We start from the raw sequence: 6,741 nt of genomic DNA, 5'->3' as shown, positions 1-6,741 counted from the left end.
GCAGAGGCGCCCACACCAGCAGCCTCGGAAGAGGGACAGCCCTGGACCCACCTTTGCTTCCTATGCAGGAACAACCTGTCCTTGCCACGTCATTACTGAGCAAAAAATCTCCTTCCCATCAGAGAATCTGGGGTGAAATGATACTACCCCTGAAACTTTTCCATGGAGTTATTGGCATGTTTTTGAATAAACTATTTTTATTTTTTTGGCCCCAAAGTGAATTTAGCATCTCCTAGGAGTATCAGCTTAGGCTGGATTTGGGGTAGAGGCTTAGAAGGAGGAAAAGTCCTGGTTTTAATGGAAGAAACACCCCCAGACACGTGGGGAAAAGACCCAAAAACTAAAACAGAGAGGCGTAGTGTACCCAGCCCTCCTCAGAGCACATGGGAGTTGGCACTGTGTGTGCAATTCTGGTGCTCAATCAAGGTTGAAATATAACCCAAACATTGGTGAGTCCAGGGGCCAACTCCCTACATTTCTGGAATGGTCTCATTGAGAATTAGAAATACATTTTATGGATCAGAATTCCTCCTAGTCTTTACCACCCAGGCTGCCTCTTCTGTCTTTATTGGACAAGACCGACCCCATTCTGAGCACAGATGGAGACCCCCTTTCCTCCCTCTTCAAAACTCTTTGCTGCGGAGGGCCCTGTGTTTACTTGGAAGAAATATGTTGTGTCACTGCGGGTGCAGGGTGACACCCAAGGGTATGCTCGAGTAACAAAAGAGGCCTTCGGAACTCATGCGTGTAGGACAAGGAGGGAGATTTGTGTTGTTCCTGGGAGGGGAGAGAGTAGAGAAAAGAGTAGAAAGAGGTGAGAGAGAAGCCAAGATATGGAAGAGACCTGGAGGGTGATCCTGACTCCTGGAAGGTTTAATGTATAAGTAAGTTATTGAACTCACATTATGGACTTAGGGGTGAGTAGACGAGAGAAGGGCTGAATGTTGTGCCTAAACTTGAGGGGTAGAGGCCAGAGACTGTGGCAGGTATGCAGGAACTATCAGTCTGAACCTGAGTTACATTTGTTTCTTTGTTTATTTCACCCATTGAACTTGAACTCCTTCCTCTGGGGGCTCCACCTTTGCATTTCCAGTGCCTAGCACACTGCCTGAAACATAAAAGGCCCTCAATCAACGTTGTTTAAAAGAAAGAAGGATGGAAAGATACGATGTAAAATCCTCTAATTTTGCAAGTGATAACGAATAAAAGATAATTGAGTCTGTCTCAGAAACTTTAAAGTCCCAATATTGATTTCTTGTAAAGTTTTCTGATTCATTCAAAGCAAAATGGGATCTGTTAAACTTTTCTTAAAACATTGTCTCTTTTATCTTGACACTGTCTCTTCTTTAAGTCTAGCCCAGATGCACCTGCTCCTTGAATCCTCTTCTGTGTCCCTAACTGGACATCATGGTACATGACCTAGAATCATGGAAAATTAGGATTGAGAAGGGACATTAGAAGTCACTTACAGGGACTTCCCTGGTGGTGCAGTGGTTAAGAATCTGCCTGCCAATGCAAGGGACATGGGTTCGAGCCCTGGTCTGGGAAGATCCCACATGCTGCAGAGCAACTAATCCCATGTGCCACAACTACTGAGCCTGCGTTTTAGAGCCCGTGAGCCACAACTACTGAACCCATGTGCCACAACTACTGAAGCTTGCAAGCCCAGGGCCTGTGCTCTGCAACGAGAAGCCACTGCAATGAGAAGCCCACGCACCGTAACGAACAGTAGCCCTGACTCTCTGCAACTAGAGAAAGACCGCACACAGCAACAAACACCCAATGCAGCCATAAATAAATTAAAAAAAAAAAGTTCACTATATATTAAAAAAAAAAAAAAAAAAGGAGTCACTTACAGATAATCTGATTCCTGGACTTTCCTTATGTCACTGAATACTTTCTATCTTAGTTTGTTGGTTTTCTAAAATGTCTTTTACTTTAAAATGAGGTCTCTCTGGGCCTGTCAACATAGTTGTTCCACACATGAATAAACCTAAGTTGAAAGCATGAAACATGATTGGCATAACGTTGGTGCTGGAAAGTGCTTCGCAAATGTTTTATAAGAAATAGATATTACTATTTCAAACCAATATGGCTTCCTGGTGAATGAAAGACCCTTTTGTTCAGTACAGCCCCTTGAGTTAGGATATGCAAAGTGGACTTGGAGTTTGGATTTGGAGCAGGACTTGGAAGAATTCCAACTGGCGTTCCAGTAGTAGGGGTGAAGGGCCGTCTGGGAGGGAGGAGAAGAGGTGAGGCAAAAATGGATGGACCAGTGAGATGCTGAGAGTTGGCGGTGAGGGGTGACATGGCAGGGAAAGCATGCTGTGGAAACATCTGAGAGTCAAAGTGGGGCATGTCCATGTTCTCATGATGTAAACTTGCCCCCTTCTCCATTTCCTGAAAACCTTGAGTTGGATTTTTGAGCAAAGTGGCCAGTTTCCCCAGGAACTCACAGATATCTTGAGAAAGGCATTGATCTTCAACAGGATGTAGAGTAGAGGTATGAAAAATCCTACCTAGAGCTTAAAAGCAGGGAGACCCCAGCAGCTATCTGGGTTATACAAGATTACTTAATATCTTGGAAATCTATGTATATACAAATAAGTGTTTCTTCTCTACATCATCACCCTGAAATTTACATATTTAAAAACCGGAGATAGAGATAAAATTTATACATAAATAGTCAAATCTCAGCTATAAAGTACAAAACATCAATTGAGTGCCTTTCATATAGTTTTTGTCTTTCTCTGGTATACATTTGGATGATGTCATTATTACACAAGAGAACTGAATCTTCACCAATGTGAAGTTGGGACACTTGGGCAAAAATATGGTGTTAGTGATAGATTATCCCAACAGGTTCCACAGTAAAGTCTGATGAAAATTTTCACACATCATTATACACACCCAAAGCAGAAGATATGGAGGTGGCATATCTACAAACCAATCCTGAGCCAGGAGCCTGGTGAAATCTAGTGCTGTGACACTTCCAGTGCCATAGGAGAGAATTACTGCTATGATAAGCTGTGAGGCAAACCCTAGCCAGATGGCTTTATTTCTGGAAAGACCTTGTTGGAAGATGAAATTGCTCCAGGTCTTCTTCCTGATCAGATATGTTATTTGGTAGTTCATAATGCCAGTGAGAGCAGCTGTGTAGCCTGTACATTCTAAGTATTTCCTCTGATACCTTGTTCATTCTTGTCCATAGCAATAGACCCCATCATTCATGCTGTTATTCCTCCATTGCTCCAGAGGTTAATGAGAGTGCTGGGCCTAAATCTCCTCTGTGCATACATGGTGACATAGACAGCGAAAGCTCCTGGGCCTGCATGAGGCCAGTGTGTTGGCAGGACTACATGTGACTTGTTCACCAATCTGTCCATTTTCTTATGGTGGGGGTTTCTGGTTCAAAATGACACTTTCAGCTTTCCCATAGGATAGAGCAATAAGGGAGTTAAGTCTGTGCCCAGATTGATGAACAAGATAGTAATGATACCAGTGATCAGGGCAAGTCCGACAATAGTGTAAATCAAAAAAATGCAAAGCTTGGCAATGTTCTGGGTCAGCGTATAAGCAATAATCTTCTTTAGGTTGTCAAAGATTAGGTGGCCTTCCTCTAGCCTGTGGTTAGAGATGCAAAGACATCACTGTCATCCGATAAGACTGTGTGGCCTGCATTTATGGATCCATTAGAACCTGCTACCCTCATGGCAATCCTAACATCTGCATTCTTTAGAACTGGAGAAGCATTAACTCCATCCTCTCTCACAGGAACAAGTGCATCTGTCTCTGACAGCCCACGTCATTGATTGGCTTCTGCTGGAGGGATGTCTGAGCAAAGGCGGTTTCCAAGTACTTGGTTAAGAGCTCATACAAGATGCTCTTGATTTATGTCCTTCAGCTCCATAGTGGACAACACAGTGGCTTTACCCTATTTGTGTACTTGCTCCATAGCAATGTTGAGGCTTTTTCAATGTCTTGCACCATCTATCTCACTGTTGGTTGAAATGATACCCGGCAATAGTGTTGGCTGTGAAGGGATGATCACTTGTGACCATAACAACCTTGACCCCAGCACTCTGGTATTTGGTAAGTACTTCAGGCACAGTGGACCGACGGGGATTAGTCCTTGACAAGAGCCCACAAATCAGAAACTGGAGGTGGGAAAGGTCATGACATCTGTCAAATGAGTAGGCTTCTGGGAACTTGATTGCTTGCAGGAAGAGGTGACAGAAACCCAGAACGTGGCTCCTCCAGACCCCCTAGCTCCATGTACATGGTGTGGAAGGCCTTAGCTGTGCCCTTGACCCGAGGCTGCTCTAGGACATCAATAATGATGGTGCTGCACTTCTCTAGGATCTTCTCAGGGGCCCCTTCATCATCGTGAGGCAGCATCTGTCACTGAGGTCATCCATCTCAGGTATGGGGGCTGAAGTTTGTTGGTAGAATCAGAAGGGATTCCACGCACTTTGCAGTCTCATTTCCTAAATTCTATCACATCCCCCAAAATGACCTCTGAAAATGACCTCCAACCACAACTTTCTCCATGGTGGTTTCTTGTGTCCTTGTTTGAACTCCACTTGGTTATACAGTGTTATTATCTTGAATAAGGAGGCCCAGATTCCAGAGCTTCAGGCAAGGAGTTTGTTTTTCTGTTTGTCAGGTGTCAGCCACATAGATCTGATTGTCGCACCACACATGGGTTCTGTTGTGAGTCTGAGGGTCAATCTTGTCAGAGCAAATGATAGAGGCGGAACTGAGGTCTTCACAGCTTCCGGGTTCATCTCCAGGCAGTTCTTGGTCACCTGTTTTTCTGTCATTAATGGAGTGACAGTGACAATCACCAGGAGGTCCTCAGGTACATGGGCCACAGTGGTACCAATGAGGAAGGTGGTGGAGTCCAGGACGTACTTCATGGACGCTGTGATAATAAAGAAAAGGATGCTGGTGAAGTGGCCACTTCTGCCACAATACAAACAAAGTGCTCAATCTCAGTGGCAATGGCTGTCTTCCTATTGCCAATTCCTGAAGCCATCGAGGCACTCTGTCCAATGATGGTGCCGTTGCCCGTGTTGGTGATTGTGCCAGTTGCCACACCTTTAAAATAAGTTGTAGAAGAGAAGCCAGTGTTCTCTGTTTCAAGGGGATTGCCGTGAGTAAAGTCACGGGAACAGGAGTGGGGCTCAGACCTCCTAGTGAGAGAGAAATTATCTATTTTAGCTCACTGAGAAGCCAGCTATCTGATAACCCTAGGAATTTGGTCTCCACCCTTAATCTCCACCATGTTCCAGACCATCAGCTGCTCTTCAGGGATTGTACTCTCCCTTGCCTTCCAGATGGCAAAAACTTGGAGATGAATAATTTACTGAATCTTAACATGATGTTGGTGCTTTTCACTTATTGGAAATAAGCAAATATCACCCCAACCAGAGCAAGCACAGGACCCAAATACACACTGTCTAAGGATGCACACTTATCATTGGAGGACTGAATTCCAAATGCAAGCCAGCATAGGACAGCTCCTGTCCATAGAAGGATGGAGAAGCCCCACACCATCTACTGAGAAATTTGACAATCCCTCATGTTTCTTTGAAAGGCCTGAGTGTACTGGGGCTGTCCTGAACCAAGAGCTCTTCAGCTCTCATGCTGGATGGCATTGTATCTCATTTGGACCACAGTTCTCTTCCAATTCCTTATTGCTCATTTTCTGATTATCTAGGTGAATTCTTTCTTGGGTTCCTCTTTCTAGTGATTCTTTATGAGTTCCTAGCAGTTGTACTTCAGGATCTGGTACTTCTCCTGGCCATCCCCACTGGGTGTTTTCTCTCTGTCTTTAGTTCCACTGGACTTCACAGAGTAAGTTTTTGGTGTTGTTTTGCCCATGATGATGATGACATGGGTGCTTGTGGAATGAAGTTGGTCACAGAAGAGCACAGTTCCAGGGTGTGAGCTGTACTAAGGGCCTGGAACTCAGGGGTCCAGCTGCAGAAGTTAGAGGTGGGAGACCTGAAGAGCCAGTCTCAGACTGGACCCTGTGCTACTGAAGCCCAGTGGGTTCAGTGCCTGCTCATAGTTTTCTATCTTATTTCTGCTCATTTAAAAAGCTACTCTACCAGGTTGAAATCCTCCTGAGAGCAGAGCCTGTGTTTGTTTTACCATTGTATTTTCAACACATAGGGATTCAAAATAGATATTTGTTGAATGACTGAATGATCTCATAATTTGGGACCTGTGGGTTTTGGCCATCTCTTGACAAAGTAATATTAGCCTCTGACTAGGAGAGATAAAACCTGGATGAACGTGCTTCCTAAAGAGAGGAGCTTGAACCAGGTCAGCATTTCTCAGCTGAAGCCTCTGGAAATCTTTGCAGGGAATGAGGTACACAAGTCAACCTGAGCCTCAGTTTCTGCATCTGTAAAGTCAGGATGAAAATAGGGGAAAGGCAATATTTACCGCTTGGGTTTGTTAGAATTAAATGAGCTAATGCATATAGAGCACTTAGAACTATTCCTGGTACTTAGTAAGCACTCAAATTTAGCTATTAATATTACAATATGTAATCATGATAAAAAAGTAATGTCTTGTAGGGACTGTAGATTCTGTAGCTCTATTTCATTCTGTTTGTCAACTATTAACTGCCTATGACACATGAGAAATAGTGGAGGAGGAAAAACATTTGTCTGATTTACCATAACTTACTAATCCAGAGATAGTTGGCCACTAGAAGCAGCATCTTTG

The 6,741-nt window shown here is 44.0% G+C and overlaps 1 pseudogene; it reads right to left on the bottom strand.

The window, feature by feature from the left end:
- Positions 1 to 2,798: 2,798 nt before the first annotated feature.
- LOC131750436 (potassium-transporting ATPase alpha chain 2 pseudogene) lies at positions 2,799 to 5,886 on the bottom strand (annotated as a pseudogene).
- Positions 5,887 to 6,741: the final 855 nt, after the last annotated feature.

This window comes from Kogia breviceps, chromosome 2 (genome assembly GCF_026419965.1).
Source record: "Kogia breviceps isolate mKogBre1 chromosome 2, mKogBre1 haplotype 1, whole genome shotgun sequence".
Taxonomy (NCBI): domain Eukaryota; kingdom Metazoa; phylum Chordata; class Mammalia; order Artiodactyla; family Physeteridae; genus Kogia; species Kogia breviceps.
The sequence above is the reverse complement of the archived record's forward strand: the minus strand, read 5'-3'. Positions and strand labels throughout refer to the sequence as shown.